This window comes from Mytilus trossulus, chromosome 5, assembly GCF_036588685.1.
Source record: "Mytilus trossulus isolate FHL-02 chromosome 5, PNRI_Mtr1.1.1.hap1, whole genome shotgun sequence".
Classification (NCBI taxonomy): domain Eukaryota; kingdom Metazoa; phylum Mollusca; class Bivalvia; order Mytilida; family Mytilidae; genus Mytilus; species Mytilus trossulus.
In genome coordinates this window covers 49,109,835-49,134,262 of record NC_086377.1, presented here as the reverse complement: position 1 = coordinate 49,134,262, position 24,428 = coordinate 49,109,835, and the positions used below count along the sequence as shown (strand labels likewise).

General features: G+C 33.2%; 1 long non-coding RNA gene across 1 annotated transcript in view; it reads right to left on the bottom strand.

Annotated features, from left to right (window-relative positions):
- The window catches only part of LOC134719700 (uncharacterized), a 114,947-nt gene that overhangs the window by 50,886 nt on the left and 39,633 nt on the right, over positions 1-24,428 (bottom strand). The gene's annotated exons all lie outside the window — the stretch shown is intronic.

Genomic DNA, 24,428 nt, shown 5'->3' with positions numbered 1-24,428 from the left:
ATCTGCAGTCTAAAACAAATTCCTGAGAGATGATGTTTTGAAGGAGTACTTCTACTGTATGTGTATACCATCATCAACAAAAGTAGTAGATAGAAGCTTCTCCTTAATGTCAAACATTCTTACTCCAAAAAGGAATAGGATGACACAGCGAAATCTAGAAGCAACCATGAGAATTTGCTCATTCAATCATCATTTAAATGGATGTCTACGAGAAAACCATGCAAAATCAAAAAAAAAATATGAAAGGGGTTGTGGAATTTTCAGCTGATTTTGGGTTCCTAGTAAAGTATTAAGTACATCTAATAGTTCTATGTATAAAAAATGACAATTCATCTCAAAATATGTGAATACAGGGCAATCCAATTTGATGAAAAATGTTTTTGAAAATGGACATTTTGGTTTTTTTTTTTATTGAATAGTTCAAAGTATTATATGACAAAAAAAATGTTTTTAACCTTAAAATTCAGACTTTCTACTAAAATAAACTGTAATTTTGATCTTATTTCAACCTTTATTTTTGTTTTTATTTTTATTGACATAAATGTGTTTTTCTAAAATTTGAATTCAGCCTTTACTGAAAATCTCCATAAAACCTCAAAAGTCACTCAAATTGAAACAATATTTTGTTAAACGTTATGGTTCACTACAAACTACTATTCCTTAACGGGATTTTCGTTGCAAATTGACATAAGCTTATTTGAATAAAAGATGAAAAACTGAAAAATATACCTAAAATTATCTCCCTTTGTAAAACTCTTCACAATAAAAGGTAGATGTAATGTCAATAACAGAAGGAGGGAAATCAACAAATGTGCAGAAGGATAGAAAATAATGGTATTTTTGATGAAAATGGTGTAGCCAAAAACTTATTTTCATTGAAAGAGTGCAACAAAGACATAGTACACCATGTGGCTAAGACATTCCTACTGCCAATGGGATGTCTGATCCTGATCAGATAGTCTAGACATGACTTATGAGGCTAGACTATCACTATCATGTCTAAGTTTCAGACTCACATAACATAATTTTAAATGCATATGCTGCAAACATGGACAGGAGTTGGATTGCATTGGACAAGAAGACAAAATGAGTTGCTGTCATCCTTTCATGACCCTTGCAAATCTAGCAACGGAAATTCGAAGGCAAAACGTTTAGTTACATTTGGTTCTGGTAAGTTTGTTATTTGTTTCTTTTGGTTAGAAAAAGCAATTTGACACCATAAAAAGACCTACTGTAGAAACATCACATCAACTCATAAATATAGGAAGAAGAGCATTGACCATTTGTCTTTGGGAGAAAAAGAAAAAAGGGGGGGGGGGGGGGGGTATTTTCTTAATTTTCTTGAAGCAAACACTGATTTAATTTTCATTGACATACATTTATAATGATTCAGAATTCTTTTGAAACTAAAAGATTGATGTGTCTGCCTTCTTAATTTTAAGAGAAAGACTTTCTTCTTTCTCTCAAGAAATCTATAATAATCATGATAAAATATATATTTGATTACAAAGTTCGCCCCAAGTTTGTTTTGCAAATTGTCAATTAAAAATGACAACGACTTGTTTATATGTCCAAGGGGTTGAAGGACAGGGAAATGAAGGTTCGATCATTAAAAATAAAAAAATCATGAATCATTATGACTTGATTTATCAATTATATACAGCTCAAAATTCAACTTTAAATGCTATTAATTCTTATTAAAAAATTCTCAATTTCCGACATCGGATTTAACGTCCCCAATCTGACTGGACTTTGTTAAAAATGTATCGGTTTTCTAACATTATTGTTTGTCTGATAATAAACAATCCGGAAACTTAAAAATTTGTTTACATCTGAAAAAAAGCGGTGTTGTGTATTTCGACATTGTATTCCATAATCTTTCTTTTAATTTAATAGGTTGGGGTGAAACAGCAGATTTTTGGAAATAACTAGAAAACTTGCGTTTAACTTAATTCTCAGTAAAAATATTCATCTTATTTTGATAGATGATTGGTTATCATATTTTTGAGTTTAACGACTTTTTCCATGATTCTAGGTGAGCGCTACAGCCTCCTGGGAGTCTCTTAACATTATCAAATATTTAATGTAACATGTTTAGTGGTTAATTTTCAGACACAGCTTTAAGAACAGGAATGGATACATTGTATGGAACCGACTTAATTGAAGATGAAAAGATGTTTACTGACCGTTCTAACTGTTCTGCTGAAACAACAAAATTAAGAACTGAAAACAAAGTGCTCAGAAAAAAATGAAAGACTTATAAATAAATGTAACAGTAGTATACCTCTGTTCAAAACTCATATATCCATGGACAAAAATCATGGATTATAAGCATAAACTATAATAGAACAACGACACAACACAGAAACGGACCAAGCATCAGACAAAATCCCACGAAAATAACAAATATAAAATATAAACCAAATACATGAATTTTAGGATAAACAAGTACCGTGCCACTGTTTACTCTGATCAATTGACCCTACTCGCTTATTTTTTCCATTTTATAGTTTCATTCTGATGGAGATATATTAGGGAAAAGGTTATGCAGGAACCAACTTGAGACTTAGTGATTAAAGTTGACAATACCACCAACTAAATATTTTGTGCTACATAAGCGTATTTGTGTAACTTGAGTTGTTTAAAGAGACTCACCACTAACATGAGTTGTTCAAAGAGACTCACCACAGCAAAATAAACCCATGTACGAAAACAAACAACAAATGGCACAACAGAGTGAGTATTAACAGCCGATGGGAAAATAACCTAGAATCAAGATTGATCATTCGTGGTAAATTTTATGTAAAAATTAATATACTGCATCATGATTATTGCGTCTTTGATGAAGTTGAAGAGCAATGAGGATCCAGTTGTAGGGATCAGATGAGATAATCGTGCGCCTGTGTTACTTCAGTCTTTAAAGTCCAAGGGTTTGTGATTACAAAAGTACTAACTTTAACATCACAAACAGGACATCCTTACAGATGACTACCTAAAATTCCAACTGAACTTCAACATTTACCACGGAAAGTTTCGTTTAGTTTTTGAATTTTAACTACGTAAGATGGGTCTGTTACTGCTTCTGTGTTGTGTGATGTAGTCCATGATCTGACAAAACAAGTACCAAACATACTGGGGGTGAACTTCTCAGATAATGCAGGATGTTATAAGAACACAATGATGAGAGTAGCGCTCAAAGATAATCTAGGAGATAAATTAAAAGCACAGGATGGAAAAGGTCAAATTTTATTTTAGAAAGAGGACGTTAAATTCGATGACTCTTGTCGACAATAATATGAACATGTCCATAAATGGTGTTTTCAACCACTCTTGAATAGACGCATGTACAGTGGGGACCTTCTCATATCAGCTGCAGTTTTATTGTCTGGGAACAACTTCTAGAAGATAAAGCGGCCGACCAATATCTTAAAGATGCCTTTAGTGATATGAGCAGTACGACATTCCACAAGATCCAGAGATCATACCTTATTCCTGCTGTTGATGACATATCATAAATTAATATAATACCCTGAAAATGTTTTGGTACTGTAATTGACTGGTTTGATGTTTTCTGTAAACTTAGATTCTATCATCTATTGTAGAAAATTTTATTTTCTTGATTAAACTTGAAGAAAAGGAATTATGTAGTACAAGTGAAATAAACTTTGACATGTATGATTAAAAAAACTCTTTGTTAAAAATACTCGCAAAAGGTAGTTTAATTTTTTGTCAAGCTGATACAAAAAAAATTCAAAGGCCTATTACAAAAAAATAAAGCCATTAAGATTTTTATTTCTTTTGATACAGCTTCATACATGTTTTTTTTTACACTTCACTCTAAGTCATTGGGACATTGCTTAATAATTATGTAAAACACCATACATGTATATTTTGCACCTGAAATTGAATAACAAAATACAAATGAATGCATGCATGTAAAATGTATAGATGTTTTAATTTTTCTTTTACTTTTTTCATATTAATAGGAAGTGTTGTTTTTATGATTTATTTTTTTTATCTAGTATAAATATTGTTTGATAGTATAAAAACACTGAAATCGCTTTGTGTTTTTTTGTTTTCTTTCTCTAGGTAAACCAACAGACAATGAATTCAACAGACCAAGGCTTCTAAAGAACAATCTTATGTGCTGTCGGGAAGTTTATTAGATTGGTTTACTTCTATTTAAATCCTTAAATTTAAAAATAAATGATATACATGTATTCAGCAACTGTACATGTAAAAATTTAATATACATCTTTGATACAGCAACTGAACAACACAAGTTACCCAACACATCTATTTGTCAACATGCACATACATGCATGCAGGATCTGCTTACCCTTCCGGAGCACCAGTGATCACCCCTAGTTTTTGGTGGGGTTCGTGTTGTTTATTCGTTGTGTCATGTGTACTATTGTTTTTCTGTTTGTCTTTTTCATTTTTAGCCATGGCGTTGTCAGTTTGCTTTAGATTTACGAGTTTGACTGTCCCTTTGGTATCTTTCGTCCCTCTCTCTTGATACTGTATATTATGCTTTTTTGTTATTTTTTATTTATATGGATCTTGTCTGTACACCAGCTTTGATTATATGTAATATCTTCGATTTCTCACTTATTCTTACAACATTTGTATAAATTTTTTTTAAAGTGAACATTGATTGGTTAAATATTTCTCAGTGTGTTTGAATTTGTTTGTTAGCTTTTTGGTCATGAATGTTTGTCCCTTATATTTAATTAACTGTGCATTTGTATACAGATATTGCAGATCAAATTTATTCGTTCATTGTGTAATCATACGTTTTTTGATTGAGTTAAGTCTGTAAATTGATATTTTATCGTATGTTTTTCTATGTTGTGATGTTATGCTTTTGTTTCAGAAAAAGGGAGAAGGTTTGGATCCATTAAAACGTTTAATCCCGCTGCAAATGTTTGCACCTGTCCTAAGTCAGGAATCTGATGTACAGTAGTTGTCGTTTGTTTATGTAAATTATTGTTGTTTACAGTTTATCTCTATCTATAATAAAATTCAAGATAATAAAAAAACCGGCATTTTCTTAAAAGTACCAATTAAGGGGCAGCACTCTAACAACTAGTTATCCAATGCATCTGATTCAGAGCAGATAGATCTTTACCTTATAAACAATATCAACCCCAATTAGATTTTTTCTAAATGATTTGATTTTTGAGTTATCAGCCAAAAACTGCACTTTACCCTTATGTACTATTTTTAGCCATGGCGGCCATCTTTGTTGGTTGGCCAGGTTCGGGGACAAAGTTTTTAAACTAGATGATTGTGGCCAAGTTTGATTTTATTTGGCCCAGTAGTTTCAGAGAAGAAGATTTTTGTAAAAGATAACTTAGATTTACGAAAAATGGTTAAAAATGGACTATTAAGGACAATAACCCATACAGTGGTCAACTGACCATTTTTGTCCTGTTGACGTATAAGTGAATCTTACTTTGCTGATCATTTTTGCCTTTTATAGTTTATCTCTATCTATAATAATATTCAAGATAATAACCAAAAACAGCAAAAATTCATTACAATTACTAATTCAGGGACAGCAACCCAACAACCAGTTGTCCAATTCATCTGCAAATTTCATGGCAGATAGATCATGACCTGATTAACAATTTTACCCCCTGTCAAATTTGCTCTAAATGCTTTGTTTTTTTTTTACTTATAGGCCAAAAACTGCTTACCCCTATGTTCTATGTTTAGCCATGGCGGCAATCTTGGTTGGTAAGCCGGGTCACCGGACACAATTTTTAAACAAGATACCCTTATGATGATTGTGGCCAAGTTTTGGCCAGTAGTTTCAGAGAAGATTTTTTTAAAAGTTAACGACAACAGACGACGGACGTCAAGTGATGAGAAAAGCTCACTTGGCCTTTCTGGCCAGGTGAGCCAAAAAGATGATTCTAGCTTTCCAATTGTGAACTTTCCATTTTTAAGTAGCAAAATTCCAGCAGCAGCTGCATACAGGGTATGTATCTCTCAATGTATACGATATTCTCATGCTTGCATTTTATTCATAGAATATACACCGCTGCTTTCGTTCGATTTTACCCATCTACTGAAAACTTGGGCTTCATTAACGTTGTTAGCTTCTTGCGAGTGATTGGGGTTGGTGGAATTGGTGTCAACAAATGCACTAACGAGGGTAAACTTCTTACCAACCGAAAAGAATAAACAAAAGAGAGTAAATTGGTGAAAAGTATAATTGTATAATTAAATTTAAAATCCAGAGAAGCACACGGTTTACAAGAATAACAGTTCCTTCAACAACTATATGAACTTTATGATTTAATGAGCGAAGTTCTCCTATAATAACTATTGTTATGTCATTCTGAAAAATATCAAATATATTCAAATGAATTTTTAAAAAACATGTATAAAATTGTACAAAAGAAATCCATTTCTGAGTATATTTTATTACAATTTACAATGTCCATTTTAGGTTGCCTGCTTTTGGCCCATTTTTTGATAACTTTATTTTTTAACTGATTAACTGAAAAGATACATGTAACAAGAATTGTCAGGTTTTCCTCGAAGATACTGCCCTCACATCTCCACTACCTTAGGCAATTCAAACGGGAATGACGCTGTCCGTCTTTTACCTCGTCGATACAACTGCAACAATTCCTATTGGTCAATCTATAGGTTATGACTGCCGTCCTCTTGATCTGGACTCTAACAAGACTAGCACAAGCAACTGCACTTTCTGGTTTCAAGTATCTCCGGACTAACAGTTTTTACAGCCCTTGCTAAATGCGTTTTTAAATTTTGCACATTTAGCAGAATTTATTGATAACGATTAATTCAGATTAATTTTAAAACTTGTGTATGAACTAAATCACGAGTTAGATTAACACTGAACGAGCTGAATGTCCAATGTTTTATTTGTCATGTTTGTGTTAAAGTCCATTAGTGTGTTACTGCAATATTTAGCACTGTTACCAGGACTGTATTCCAGGACATATTCCGTTGCCACCAAGTACAACTTGTTTATGTTCCTTTTGTCGTAACTACAATTCCATACCCTTTCATGAATGTGACCTACCGAATTAGACTATTTACCCCTTCCGGAGCACCTGAGATCTTCCCTAGTTTTTGGTGGGGTTCGTGCTAATTATTCTTAAGTTTTCCATGTTGTGTAATGTATACCATTGTGTGTCTGTTTGTCTTTTTCCCTTTAGGCATGGCGTTGTCAGTTCATTTTAGATTAATGAGTTTTACTGTCCCTCTTTTCACTGTTCAAAGTAAAGCTTCTCTTTCCGTTTCGTTCTTGTCATGAAAGATATTTTACCCCTGTTGGCATCTGCGTTAATATACAAATTTTCCTTTATTAACAAAAACTTCCTTTGAAAAATTGTGGGAAGATTGTCATTTAAAAAGTTCCATGTATTGGACTGTCATGGGGAAAATCCTCAACAAATAGTGACAGTCGGCAGGTATGCTTAAATTTTTTTTCTATTACAATTTTTTTTCTTTTCATTTGATGTCGTAATGAATCAATTTCCTATTAATATCAGTTATAATGTTCAACTAAACTCATCATAGATACCAGGACTAATTTTAGTATATACGCCAGACGCGCATTTCGTTTACAAAAGACTCATCAGTGACGCTCCAATCCAAAAAGTTTAAAAGACCAAATAAAGCACGAACTAGAAGAGCATTGAGGACCAAAATTCCTAAAAGTTATGCCAATTACAGCTAAGGTTAACTTTGCATAATTAATGCCTTAGTATTTAGTGTGAAACATTTTATACTTTTTCATGATGGGTCAATTGATAGAAGGTTATTCTGTGTTATATATTTAAAGATTTCAGTGAGGACCTAAATGGATGGCATTAATGCTTTTGGCTTTATGCATTGATCTGTAGGTTCACTTGTCAATGTTACAATAATGTTAATATTTCATAAATGTACCTGTTCATCAGGTAGAACATAGATCAAAAGCACAATGCTTAGATGCTTGCAGTTGTGGTTCCCTCTAATATTTTCAAGCTGAATCTTCCTTCATCTTTTAACGCCTTCATTAATTTGAAGTTGCATGTTAAAATGCATTCTTTTCCAATTTTACCTATTTATGAGCTGTGGGATGGTTTTATTGTTATTTTCAGTTTTCTACTGCCTAATGAGAACCAGATGGATATTCATTGTTAGTTATAGTCATCAAAGATACCAGGATTGTAATATAGAACGCCAGACGCGCGTTTCGTCTATACAAGACTCATCAGCTCATATCAAAATATGTATAAAGCCAAACAGGTACAAAGTTAAAGAGCACTGAGGATCCAAAATTCCAAAAAGTTGTGCCAAATACGGCTAAGGTAATCTATGCCTAGAATACGAAAATCCTTAGTTTTTCTAAAATTTAAAAGTTTGGTTAACAGGAAATTTATAAAAATGACCACATTATTGATATTCATGTCAACACCGAAGTGTTGAAAACTAGACTGGTGATACCGTCGGGGACGAAACGTCCACCAGCATTGGCATCGACTCAGTGGTGTAAATAGATATCAAAGGTACAAGGATTATAATTTAGTAAGCATTAACTGTTATTCAAGTCATATTGTACATGATGAAGTAATTGGACGATGCGGAATAATGCTTTCAATTTCAGCAACTATGGTTCGAAGCATGTCAATAGTAACAAATGATCGACCTAATACGTTTTAATAGGATTTTTTGTTATAAATAAAATCATATTAGCCAGGAATATATAACTAGAGGCTCCAAAGAGCCTGTGTCGCTCACCTTGGTCTATGTGAATATTAAACAAAGGAAGCAGATGGATTCATGACAAAATTGTGTTTTGGTGATGGTGATGTGTTTGTAAATCTTAAATTACTAGTCTTGCTGCTTACATTTATCTCTATCTATAATGAACTTGGCCCAGTAGTTTCAGTGGAAAATGTTAATAAAAATTTACAAATTTTATGAAAATTGTTAAAAATTGACTATAAAGGACAATAACCTCTTAGGGGGTCAATTGACCATTTCGGTCATGTTGACTTATTTGTAAATCTTACTTTGCTAAACATTATTGCTGTTTACAGTTTATCTCTATCTATAATAATATTCAAGATAATAACCAAAAACAGCAAAATGTCCTTAAGATTACCGATTCAGGGGCAGCATCCCAACAATGGGTTGTCAGATTCATCTGAAAATTATAGGGCAGATAGATCTTGATCTGATTAATACTTTTACCCCGTGTTGGATTTGCTCTAAATGCTTTGGTTTTTGAGTTATAAGCCAAAAACTGCATTTTACACCTATGTACTATTTTTAGCTGTGGCGGCCATCTTGATTTGATAGTCGGGTCACCGGACACATTTTTAAAACTAGATACCCCAAAGATGATTATTGCCAAGTCTGGATTAATTTGGCCCAGTAGTTTCAGAGGAGAAGATTTTTGAAAAGATAACCAAGATTTACGAAAAATGGTTAAAAATTGACTATAAAGGGCAATAACTCCTAAACGGGTCAACTGACCATTTCGGTCATGTTGACTTATTTGTAAATCCTACTTTTCTAAACATTATTGCTGTTTACAGTTTATCTCTATCTATAATAATATTCAAGATAATAACCAAAAACTGTAAAATTCCACAAAATTACCAATTCAGGGGCAGCAACCCAACTACGGGTTGACCGATTCATCTGAAAATTTCATGGCAGATAGATCTTGACCTGATAAACATTTTTACCTCATGTCAGATTTCCTCTAAATGCTTTGGATTTTGAGTTATAAGCCAAAAACTGCATTTTACCCCTATGATCTATTTTTAGCCATGGCGGCCATCTTGGTTGGTTGACCGGGTCACGCCACACATTTTTTAAACTAGATACCCCAATGATGATTATGGCCAAGTTTGGTTCAATTTGGCCCAGTAGTTTCAGAGGAGAAGATTTTTGTAAAAGTTAACAACGACGACGGACGCCGGAAGACGGACGACGACGGACGCCGGACGCAAAGTGATGGGAAAAGCTCACTTGGCCCTTCGGGCCAGGTGAGCTAAAAATGTGAGGTGTTGCTTCTATACAAAATGGTTAAAATCCAACATGGCGGACATTGTACTTAAATAATCTTATTTTTTTTAGGGAGGGTAATTGAAATGTGTTTTAACGTATTGCTACTATCATTACATTGTGCAGGAACCTTTCTTTGGTGATTTTGATGGATACAAAATCAGAAGCACCAATGGCTTAAAAACCCTTACTTCCGGTAGCATCCAAAGTGGCGGACATAGAAATATCAATTTATTATTCAAATATTCAACTTTTTATTAAAATGTAAATATTTTTTTTTTGTGCTGGTCATTTAACTTTTAACTTGAAAAGTTATCCCCAAAACCACTAATTTTATCATGTTGTAAATGTTTCAATATAAAGTTGAAAATTTATCTGTGCTTCAATTTTTTCTTTCTTTTTAGTATATGATAATGACATGTTGTCTACTTCAACTTCATTTTGCCAAAGCCCGTGTGTGAGGATATCTTTTGTGTAGGCCTGTTGTTTTATAAGCTTATCTCTCCTAAGTGTTTCTTATTTTTCTATTTCAAGCCTAACAGCTTCCATTCTATTAGTCAGTACATTGAAACGAGAACCTCTGTACGGCTTTAATGGAAGAGACGACATGTTATGTTAATGCAAAAAGTCTTTTACGAAGGCTCGAAATTGTCCTGGTTCTGTTTCTTTCAGAAATTCACTCCCATGTATAGGTCCTCGACCGTTAAATAAAGCTTTTTCGACTTGTAAAATAGACGATTGTGCTGCACCTGCAAGGTTTACAAGTGAGTGCAACCCACAGAAAAAATTACATAAAGTTTCCAATTTCTGTTTTTCAACATCTGAAAAAGTGTCGTAGTTAGAATAAATTAAAGGTAATACATCTTTCCTGTAGGATTCTAATATAGAATTAAACTTCATTTCGGTCGCTGCTCTATCCGACAAAGTTGCACAAATATGTTTAATTATATCTTTGGAAGCAATTTCATCACAAGATTCACTAACATCATTCAAGTCATTTAAAATTTCCTTAAAAACTTTAAGAGTATTATCGGCAGATTTTGTTTCAATGTCTCGAAGCCCTAAGACCCACAAGTTTCAATCAGCATCAGCTGCTTCATATCCCATATATTTTAAACCAAACTTGGAGATTTCATCTGTTAATTAAGTCGTGTTATTTTGCTCTGGAAAAACCTTTGCGACATGTTTTTGTGAAAGATAGATTCTCTGTAGTTTTATATCAATAACTGTTGAACGTGAGGGTAGTTTGTTTGGCTTAATATTAACCATGTTTAACACTAAAGGTACATTAGCTACACTTACATTATGCTGTAGCAATTCATGAATGCATGTTTTCAGTTGCGTATTATAACGTCTTGATTTTTCACCATAACATGTAACAATTCTTTCAGATTTGTCAATATCTTGTAAAAGACTTTCTTCCCAAGGGTGACTGGGGATTAGAAATATGGTCATTTGGTCTTCTCCCGAGCGGCAGTGAAACGCTTGCCGAAGTTGGGCGTCCGTTTGGCTGTGCGGGATGTATCAAGTTCGCAGTCACGTCCGGTCAGATTGGGGACGTTAAATCCGATGCCTCGTGTAAAGAGAGTGCCACGCTCTATGCACGTGAATAACCCTTGCGATAACTCTTTGAGGGGTCCGTAGGTGGCCCGTTGCAAGGCAAAATTTCTGTCCCTATTCAAGATACCTTCAATTTCCAGTGGCCATCCAAATTTCCCCGACCATCATCCCAGATAGCCTCTTTGCTGGCCTTTGTTAGTCTTGTATTATTTTTATATTAGTTTCTTGTGTACAATTTTGAAATTAGTATGGCGTTCATTATCACTGAACTAGTATATATTTGTTTAGGGGCCAGCTGAAGGACGCCTCCGGGTGCGGGAATTTCTCGCTACATTGAAGACCTGTTGGTGACCTTCTGCTGTTGTTTTTTATTTGGTCGGGTTGTTGTCTCTTTGACACATTCCCCATTTCCGTTCTCAATTTTATCTATCATATCAACCTACCTATAGTATTTATTGTGAACTTGTTCTTGTCCTGAATATGCATGAAATATTTGCCACTGGACGTTAAGCAACTAACAATCAATCAATCAATGTAAAAGACTTTCTAAATAATCAACATTGATTTAAATTCAGATATAATCATATCTTTCTCTTTTAGTAAATGAGTTTATACCTGTGAACACAAATGTGTTATGTAAAAATTTATTTTACAAGATTTAAGGTATATTTTTGCAATTCTTGTTTTATCTTAGTTTTTTTAATTATTGTTGAACCTGCACGGTTAGTCTCATTATATTTTAATGTTTATGATCTTGTAGATTTTGTTAGGCCCTAGAAGGACAGAAAACCATGGTCTAACAGAAGGGGGAGGAATTGAACATTTGTGGTCCTATTTGGGTGTTTTTTTCACTATTACTTAAGAGATGACACCGGAAAACAGAACTGACCTATTAACAGACGGCCTTATTTACTTTGGTCAGAAAATAAGAGATAAAATCGGTAATTCTACATGATCACATAAAATAGTGCTTATTCTTAGCTCACCTTCCCTAAAATGAAATGTGAGAATTTGCCATCATGTTTATGGAATGCCAGGGTAATTAAAATAACCCTTTCTGTTATTGTACTTCTTAAAACCTTAAACAAAGCTAAAAAGATGATTCTATTTTATTCTTTATACCTTGCCTATGATATTAGAGGGTCTATAATATTTTATTGTCTGTGCAAAAATTTGACTACAAAAAAATAAGATTTGGTATGATTGCAAATGAGAAAACTCGCCATCCAAGACCAAATATTAGCACATTTTTATTTTATTCTAGAACTATGTACACTCAGGGTTATCAGAAATTATTTTCTTTGCCACTGCTTTTAAGGTGGTATGGGTGTCTTTCGCCATCTTGGATTGTAAAAAAACAGAGAATCTAAGGTCCATATATAATGCAAATATTTCATGTGTTTTTACATTTAAAAGATCAAATTTATAAGAATATAACTTATAAATATAAATATATGTACAAGTGTAAATTATTTTTGGTTGTTTTTAAATATTTTGAAATTGTCAGTTTAAGGGGAAGTAACTCTAAAACAGTGCATTTTCTGTTGGATTGTTCATGGAATTTTCCTACTTTGTATTTTAGCCGGAAAAAACGCACGGTGACCCTATCTTTTCTTTTGATATTATCAAAGCATTATTTGAAAGCTATATTTTCCTAATTTATTTTACAATTCTATCATTTCGTTTAGTTTCTATTCACAAAATGGTGTTTTTTCCTGTATAATCCATACAAAATGTGTCATTTTCTCACGACCCGTAGCTTGAAAAAATGCACGGTGACCTTTCATTTTTATAATATTTTTTAACATGTATTTCTCAGTGTGTTTGAATTTGAATTGTTGGGGGGGGGGGGGGGGGGGCGGTCAGAAGGCACTTCTATTAAAATTTGGTGGGTGTGGTTATTTTATATAAATTTAAAAAAAAGATCAATTAAAGGAAATATCCAATTTAAAATTTATGCATGGTGGGGTCAAATAAAAAGTGCCTTCTGACCCCCACTCCCCTTTCAATTAATTCTGGAACATCCCTGATTGATTGTAAACTATATCTACTTGTAAGTGAAGTCTATGAAATGATTGAACTTGCACACTAAAATCTATATGTGTTTGCCTTTCAGATAAAGTTATTGGAAATGATGAAATTAGCAAATGGATTGAGGAGGAAAAATTGTCAGTGGTACAAAATCATAACAATGATACCACAAGTAAGTTTTTAATACCAAAGTTGTTGCCATAACTAGGTGTATGTCCCCCACATTCTGAAAAACTGCTTAATGTATTAAAGCAAAATTTATTAGATATATAAAAAAGAAGATGTGGTGTAATTGCCAATGAGACAACTCGACACAAGAGACCAAATGATACAAAATTTAACAACTATAGGTCACCGTACGGTCTTCAGCAATGAGCAAAGCCCATACCGCATAGTCAGCTATAAAAGGCCCTGGAATGACAAATGTAAAACAATTCTAACGAGAAAACTAACTTTGTCCCTTTTAATGTCCTTAAAAAGTGTTATTACTTTGGTAATAATCTAAAATTAAAATTGGCCACCATGAAAGGTCATTATTTAAATAGAAAAAATATGGAAAATGTATTTATCTATTTTTAATGAAGGCTATTCCAAAAAAACCTGTATGAGAGTGTTGGAAGGCACTTAAAAGAAAGTCCCTTCTAACCCCCACAGTTATCTGTTATCACTTGACGACTTTATTATAGTAAATGTCATCCCTGCAACTGTTATAGAAAATTTTCATGGTTTAATAAGTATATCTTATATATTAAATGATATTTATACATGCTTGAATAAGAAATGGAAACAGGGAATATGTCAGAGACAACAACCTGACTAAAACATACAAAACAAATCTTTTATTTATTGCAAATACATGTTCGTTGAAGTATAAAACTTATTTACCTACTAATTATTATAATTTCTTTTCAGTTGTTTTGAACAGAACAGACGACTATTTTCTTACTCTTCAAAGATATAATAGTATTGGGTATGTTTAAAGATCTTAATATTTTAAGGCCAAAAATTTATTTTGGGTATAATGATATTGAAATGCAAATAAGATTAAGAAAGAGGTAGCGAATCTTAACCAATGCCTGGGCAGTGATCCACTGGATTTAAATTCAGTTTTGTCACCTACCTCACCGATACTTGATGAGCAGCTTGATTGTGTCAAAATTTCTACCAAGCAACTAAAAGCTGTTGAAGCCAAATCTTTGCTTCTTCGTGCAAAGGAAGAGAAGAAATCCATATATGATGAAGTCATAATTTATTTCCAATACTTAGTAAAGCAAAGCACGAAAATACTTGAATCTGTGTCCACTATTGAGGCTGACCAAAGCCGTATAGCTAAAGGAAAGCGTCAATACCTATATTACAAACATTTCAATCTCGAACTAATTGGAAATAACTTTAAGGATTTGTTTAAAAATTATATTGAATTTAACATTCTTCAAACAGTTCATGCTTTATTATCTGTTGAGCTTTTAAAACCATCGCAATATGTAAATGATTTTGAAGATATAACATCGGATAAACTCCATTCAATCCTTAAAGAGATCAGAGATTTAGAACAATCACCAATAGAAGAGGATGAAGCTAACGATGATAGTGACTTTGAAATTGATAATGATGTTTAAAATTATATTGATTAGATTTGTTAGGAGACATTTCTAAAATAAACTTATGCTTTAAGATTTTAACTTTCCAGAAACACACAAGAGCAACTATCTCCCTTTGTTAAAATATGACAAGAAAAGTTTTCTTCCTGCACATCTTCATTTTAGGTTGTTTTGATGCCAGGCTTTAAAGAAGTTAAACTTACAGCACATTTTAATATTGTAAATAATAACGTGATTTGTTTTACTAAAATCAATTTTATTACACCAAATGAAAGCTTTCCACAGAGTCATCTTTTTGTCAAGGTATTTTAACTTCTTCTGTTCAATTGTACCACAATAGCTATTGTTCTTTGTGTAGTTTATTCAAAATTTCTCTGAGAAATCCATCTCTCATTGCTTAATTTACCTGAGTAAAAAAATAATCTTCTAAGTTAACGAAAATACTTGTATCTTTACTTGCAGAACTGCATGTCATGATAAATTATGAATGATGTTATAATTATCAATATGACACTAATCAAATAATTAAAACAATGATTTCTGACAAAAAAAATAATTTTGTTAACCTATCATATATAATACATTTAAGCAGGCATTTATTTTAACATTGTTATTCATTAGTTTTAATTTGTTATACACACAAAAAGATTTTTTTTTAATAGGAATAATGTTTTGATTCTAAAATAAATAAAAAATAAACAGGGCACGGTCATTAAAAAATGCAGCTTCTTTTGTAGTGTATTTTTGTCAGGACAGCATGAGTTGACCTTTAAAGTAATTTGATGAAATGACCAATTTAAGGTTACATCAAATGCTATTCTCAAAAAGTCATCAAAGTTTTTAGAATTGGGAATTATTGACTAAAGATGAATAAACAAAAATTGAAATGAATCTGTGACTAACGTATGGATTATAAAAGTATATAGCACATGTGGCGAGTATTAATATATAAAGAAACGTGATGTGTGAAATGTACGGTATAACCTACTTGAAGAAAGTAAGGTCCGTAAAATAGAGATATGTAGTTTTCTTTTTTTATTGTATTGCTGTATATAACATTTTTACAGGCATGACAGAAACAGAACAAAAAGAATTTGTGCTATGTCATTATAGAGACGTAACACTGGTGAAACTGTGTTTCCAAGTTTCCAAACCGGACAGAGTATAGAAGTTGGGACAATGTTGGGGTTTGTGTTAGTACAACTAAAATTGTACTTCATCACTTAGGATATTCAATACTTTATTATCTTCGCTTGATTTAAAACGAAAAACATTGCAGAGAGAAGAGAGGGGCTTTAAAGATAACCCTTGACTATTCAATTCAATCGTTTGGTTTCACGGCTATTTAAGTCTGGCTAGTCTAGTTGTAATAAAATATTAACAAGTTAAATGCCAAAATCAAAGTCTGTCGCAAAGAGAAATGATCAATCTGCTTAAGTCTAGAAATTGAGTTTATTGAAAGACATTTTGACTGATTTTGTAATATATACCTTAAATTGTTAAATATGCGTATTAGCGCTCGCTGAGAAATAGCATTTCTTTGCTAATGCGGCGTTAGGCAAACAACAATCAATTATTGAGAGTAATATAGAAAGGGGGACGAAAGATACCAAAAGGACAGTCAATCTTATAAATTTAAAACAAACTGAAAACGCCATGGCTAAAAATGAAAATGACATAACATAGAAAACTAAAGAATAAACAACACGAACCCGAACAAAAAGTAGGGTGATCTCAGGTTCTCCGGAGAGTAAGCAGATCCTGCTCCACAAGTGGCACCCGTCGTGTTGCGTATGTGATATCAAAACCGGTAAAGTCTAATTCGGTAGGTCACATTCATTAGAGGGAAGGGGATTGTAGTTACGACGTAAAGAACATATCCGATATCATTTGTGAAACGGTTATTCCATAACGGTCAACCAACTCGTGATGGCGTCCGTTAAATTTACGAAGGATGATTTCAACTTCACCATTTGAAACTCTTGGTTTAATAGCTTTCTTGTGAGCAGCAACCCTCTATCAAGAAAATCATGATAGGAAATGCAACCGCGGGAATATCGTATCAATTGGGAGATATATACCCCGTATGCAGGTGCTGCTGGAATGTTGCTACTTAGAAATGGAAAGTTCACAATTGGAAAGCCGAAATCATCTCTTTTGTCGTAAGTTTTGTTTTCAACCGACCCTCATTGTCAATTTCTAGACGTAAGTCAAGATATTGTAACGTGTTTGGAGTCCGTACCCGAGTTAATTCTCGAGATCTAAGACTTGTATATATATATTCTTCTTGTTTATAATACCTGTCTTACTCTCTCTCTCAGTGCAACATAAGAACAAACTATAAAAATCAGTTGAAAAGGGCTTAACTCATCACCTAGTTCTAAACCAATAACTTCTTATAAAACAATCATGCCTACTACATGTTTAAAGTTGGTTCGTTTAATTCAATCAATAAACTTACATTTATTTTCATTATGTATAAAATTCATTTTAGAAACCAGCTTCATGAAGAAGAGAGGATATATCAGACTCTGAGTGATAAATAATATATGATAATGTATAATACATAATGTATGATCTAATTATTAAAATATGAAAACACATTTATGCATTTGTTTGGAGTATTCTTTTATCTGAAGCTGGAGTTTTTCAACCAACAGTAATGATTGATTGATTGTTGGTTGCTTAACGTCCATTGGCAAATATTTCATGCATATTCAGGACGAGAACAAGTTCACAATAAATACAATAGGTAGGTTGATAAAATAGAGGCCATCTGGGATGATGGTCGGGGAAATTTGGACTGCCACTGGAAAATGAGGGTAAATTGGATAGGGACCGAAATTTAGCCTTGCAACAGGCCACCTACGGACCCCTCAAAGAGTTGTTGCAAGGGTTCTTAACGTGCAAAGAGCGTGGCACTCTCTTTACACGAGGCATCGGATTTAACGTCCACCTTCTGACCGGACGTGACTTCGAACTTGATACATCCCGCACAGCCAAACGGACGCCCCACATCGGCAAGCGTTTTACTGCCGGTCGGGAGAAGACCAAGTGACCATATTTCTATACCCCAGTCACCTTTGGGGATTCCAACAGTAATGTCTAAATGAATTGTCTTATTTGATATTTTGAATCATCAATGCTCTTCTACTTTGTACATGTTTGGTTTTATATAAATATTTTGATTTGAGCGTCACTGATGAGTCTTATGTAGACGAAACGCGCGTCTGGCGTACTAAATTATAATCCTGGTACCTTTGATTAATATTTCATATCCCATCTTTAACTTAGGAGAAGGCTTTCTATCCGTAGGTTTTCCGTCATAAATTGTTAAGAGCATACATAAACATTTTTTGGGAGAGATGCAAAGACCACAATAAGAGTTGGCGTCTCCTTTACATTTGCCATTCTGGACGTCTCCAAGAACTGGTTTTACGATATGTACACCATTGCTTACTGCTGAAATCAACAACTTCTGCTAAGACTTTCTAGGTTTTAATGGTAGATTTTATAGTTTTTAAGGAGTATCCTAACCGGACATATTAAATGGATCAAGTTAGTAAATACTCCCAAGGAATAATTAATCTTCAAATGGCTACACGTAGAAACAATGCATCATTATTGAACAGTTCAATGTACATGGCAAAAGAGTTGTTTCATGGAAGGCAGCACCTTAAGTACCAAATTATTGAACTAAATAATGCCATTCAATTCAAAATTATGCCAGAAGATGTTAGACAGCTGTATGATGATTACTCGTCAATAACAACTAGCGGCAATTATTCCCTATGAGCGTTATTGAAGAAAAGAATAAGCAGCTGAAGTCATGGGTACAAAAAGGTGTTCCCACTGATGAAATTTGGCAGACTGTATGTAGAAATAACACCCTACTGGAGAATATGAAAGACCGGTCACTCAGTGTATTAGTATAATTTTCATCTAAAAGTGGTACACACTCTTTGGGTATTGATGATGCTGTTCTTGCCTTTAAAGTTCAAAGTAAACCAACAGACTACACTTCAATTTCTGGTATGGCTCTTTATGAAGGGTTGATAGGATTCACACAGGCCGCAATGGGGAAAAAAATTCATATTATAAAACAAAATTTCTAGGTTTACCCTTACAACCCGAGCATTACATATTTCGACATCCTGTTACAGTCACAGAGAGAGAGAGAGAAATTATATCAGCAATATGACCATGACAGAACTTCAGGAAGAAATTTTAAAACTTTGAAACGAAATTCCAATTTAACTATCGTAAAAATATGTATTAGCAGGAAATGAAAACAAAGCAATAATTCATTTTGTGGAAGAAGTAAAAACTGCTCTTCATACAGACAATACAGGTGAAATAGGATATGAAATGAACCAGGAAAAACACATGTCATAAATAGGTAATTGGTTCCTTCTAGGGACATCCTTCATTTTTTAATTCAGGAATTGGGTTATAAATTTCTTTTTAAATAACGCATGACATATTTCATGTATTTTTTTTTAAATAAAACCATAAAAGTGTGGCTGCAATGCACGACCTTATATCTTTTGTCTTCATTAACCAATTTTCAAAATGAATGCTGCTTGACTGAAAAGATATGTAAAATTGTACTCGTTTACCAATAATTTAACAAAATCGTTTTGTGCATCATACATATCGTGCACGTCATTTGTTCATCATATGGATAATAAATGTGTTTTTTCCTATTCTTCATTTAAAATAAATAACAACTAGAACACACCCGCGAAATCGCGGGCATATACAGCTTGTAAACTGTTGTAGGATGATTTTTTGTAAAAGATATTTTGACTGGAGAATTTCATATAAGGTATCAAAAAGCCCTCCGTTATGTGTTTCCTTTCTGTTAAAATCGATTATTTTTTGGTGTTTCTTGCCTTATGCCACAATTATTCTTCCTCTTTGGTACAATGCATTTTTTTTATAAAAGTCAAATTAAATTAAAAATTTGCACCGCTTCAATCATGAAACAAATGAAACTGCTTATATACCATTATTATTAGAAAATAAAATGTGCTTGTAGAACAATCCATCAGTGCTTTTCCATTTGAAAGCCCTATTAACATGCCAATGGTAGGATTTGAATCTCGTATAAATGACTAACGCTCATTTGAGGGGTGGTCTGAGGGGCCCTGATTCTGAAATCCCGGGCTTAAAAACATGAAATCCCGAGATGCGTATTTTAACGAAATTCATATCCCGACATCCCGAAATAAAAAAAATTATTCCCGCATCCCGAAAAAATCAGTTCCGAAATCCCGAACTTAAAAGCACCAGATCCTGACGTCCCTAATAAGTCTTGCCACCCTACTTTCATTTTGACCAAATCACTACCTTCACTTTCAACGATAAATGTGTATGCCCCATTCCTCCGTTCGTTTGTTAGTCCGTCCTTCTGTCCGGCTTCAGGTTAAAGTTTTTACTTTCAACAATAAATTTTCATGCCCCATTTATGGGAATTATATTTTCTAGTTTGTTCTTCCGTCCGTCTGTCCCGCTTCAGGTTAAAGTTTTTGTCGAGGTAGTTTTTGATGAAGTTGAAGTTCAACCAAGTTGAAACTTAGAAAATATGTTCTCTATGATATGATCTTTCTACTTTTAATGTCAAATTAGATTTTCCCCCATTTCACGGTCAAAACATAGCAAATGATAGTGCCGATCGGATTTGGCATCTGTTTACTATGGACACATTCTTGTTTTTCATAGGGCCTGTGTCGTTAAATCTTAAACAAAACATGATAATATAGGCTTTGCCTGTTTCGTTATTCACAAGTGAATGACAAAAATGATTGTGTTTATTTTCACACGGCCTGGGTCGTTCCTTACACTTGGGACAACATATGACCATTCAGACAATGTGAAAATGGCTTGCATGAATCTTAAATAAAACATGATAATATAGGCTATGCCTGTGTAAGGATTTGTATAGTTTTACTATACAAATCCTTGGCCTGTGTCGTTATTTACGTGACAAATAAAACATGATAATTTAGGCTATGTCTGTGTCGTTATTTACGTGACGATAAGTGAATGAAAAAAATGATTGTGTTTATTTTCACACAGCCTGGGTCGTTGCTTACACTTGGGACAGCATATAACGATTCAGTCAATGTGAAAATAGCTTGCATGAATCTTAAATAAAACATGATAATATAGGCTATGCATGTGTCGTTATTTACGTGACGATAAGTGAATTACACAAATGATTGTGTTTATTTTCACACGGCCTGGGTTGTTGTTTACACTTGGGACAATATTCTTATATAACGATTCAGTCAATGAATCTTAAATATAACATGATAATATAGGGTATGTAATGTCAATTTACAAAACTTCTGGAAAAATAAACGAAAGAGGAAGTTGTCTATGAATAAAAGCCGGGGTGATGACGGACACATATCCGGACTTCTTTTTTTCCGTTTTTCTCCCAAAATAACAGAAACTGAATAATCATAAGAATGGATGACAAATGCGACTATGCATGGTACCTATAGGACAGACAGTTACAATGATCAATTTATTGTGGAAGGAGGAGAAGCGACACCAAAAATGAGGTCTTCTCGTTTAATAGTATAGATTCAATTTGAATTGATGAACATTAAAATTATTAAACATTATTCTATTTTAGTTCGCATGTGGAATGATGATTCATACTTTTCTCTTCAATTGGCAAGCATGTGTATCTTACTTGTAATATTGATATTTCTGTTGGTGATCCAGCGAGAAGTACGCATTAATTTGCGAGCAAGGTATTTTAATCTGTGATTTTCTTATCTCGGGCATAGATTACCTTAGCCATATTTGGCACAACTTTTTGCAATTTTGGATCCTCAATGCTCTTCAACTTTGTATTTGTTTGGTTTATAACTATTTTGATATGAGCTTCACTGATGAGTCTTGTGTAGACGAAACGCGCGTCTGGCGTACTGAATAATATTCCTGGGACATTTGATAATTAGTAATAGTTATCAAAGATACCAGGATTATAATTTAGTAATAGTTACCAAAGGTACCAGGATTATAATTTAGTATCCAGGCCACTCTTAGAACCGATCGATAGACGAATAATAATGAATTTACCAACTGACACTCCTGAAACAAGAGAAGAAATTCATGTACAGGAATGTAGATTGCAAATACATTGAAACATTTGAAGAATATAGAAAACAATAGCATCTTCCTCTACTGTATTATCTAATTATTGGCGTCGAACAGTAGGGACATCTACTGTACATGTATGTATTAGTCGCACCTTGAGGATGAAGCCACAAACATTTATTTTCTCCCCGGTATACCGGTTGGTTTCCATTTTCTATACTTTGCCTTTACCATGATGCTTATTTCTTCATAACACAGATAGTTAGAATGTTGGTGTGGTGTCACTTTTATCGTTCTAGAGTTACTTACAAATGGAAAACTTATTGAACTTCCCTTGTACGTTCTTTAGCTTAAGTTTGCCTAATTCAATATCATCACCTGGTGTTAACAATTACATATGTTGTGAAATTTAATTTACCTTCATTTTGTAGAGTTCTATATATTGATAACCTTAACTTCAGATATGAAATTTTGAATATGCTGCTGTCATACTGTCAGTACCGTAGACAAAGTTTGTTGATGATACTGCTTTGTTAATACCTTGTAACATATGTCATGAATTTGTCCGCTTAGCTACGCATTTAATTTGCCAAAAATGAACTATAGAGTACGAGTTCCTTTTCAGGTTTCATGGGAAATAAAATCACTTGAAGGTTCATGTTCAAACAAATTGTATTGAATTGATACTTCGGGTTTATTCACAAGAGCTTACAAAGCACGTCAAAGAATAGTGTGTTATTAATGTTGATGTTTCTTTCGGCTGCCTGATGGACAATTTGATAAAAATATTTGTTTGTCAGTACTTTAAACGACAAATCTATTATTTTACCTGCGTGACGTAAAAATATAATTGTCCTGTCAGGTACATGATGAACAGTATAGACTCACTGTGCATCTGTGAAATAGAGAAAATCTATTTTGTACATGCTACGCAAGCACGTACCGCGATCTTTTCCACATGAATCTGACTCCAATGTTTCACATATTAAGCGAAGTTACTTATTTGAACATTACAAATTCAAATATATTTCATTGCTAATCAAAGCGCCCACAAGGAGCAGAACAATCAACATTAATTACATTCAAATGATTACAAGTGATTCAATGTGATTAAGACACAATGTTATAAAAAAAAAAAATATATTTATTAAGACAAGTACAAGAATACAACTAGCACAGTGTTTAATAATAAAAGGGGGGTCACTGGGCATTTCTATATCATGTATATTAGTTAAGGAAACTTTCCTATATGAGGATAAATTTTCCAATAATTGAGTTTCTGGAGTATGAAAGAATCTTCAGAGGACATTAGCCAAACAAATATCTAAACAACTGAAATTTTTAAACCGTTGTTTTATTTTATTTAAAAAGTTGAAACGAAAATTTGAAAGTTTGTAGCACTGAAGAAGAAAATGAATTTCATCCTCAACCTGAGTACCACACAATTTACAGATACGTTCTGACACTGTCAAATTTGTGTACCTACCCCTCTCAATCTCTAAATCGTGAGCACTAATATGGAATTTTGTTAAATGATGTCTATATCTAAAAAATTTCTGCAAAAGGTAATTTTCTAAGCAAAATCTGCTTTTAAAAAGTCTATAAGTTCTGAGCTTGTTACCATATAGTTTATTGCCTCTGAAATCATTATTAAGCTCAGTTTGCCATATTAAATCATATGTTGATTGCATCTTTTTGCATAAATAGTTTTTTTAACTTGGTCTTTAAATTAAGTGCCTAATTTTCATTGATGCTAAAGTATTTAAATAAAGTTTGAATACTGGTATACCAGCTCTTTTTCTGCTCATCATGTAGAGATTTTGAGAGGTTGAAAGCCTCTTTTAATAATAAGTCATCAGATTTTTTTACACGTATATAATATTTAAACATATTTAAAAAAAACTCCAAAAATAGAGGATATCTGCCAAGTTCACCCATAACTGCAATATTAGTAGCTTTTGTACTTACTCCAAGTATAAATTTACAAAAGCTTAAATGAGCCTTCTCTACTGCCAGGTCTCCACATAGTTTTTTAAAATAGTTATTTCCTTGTGTGTTTAGTTTATGAAAGTT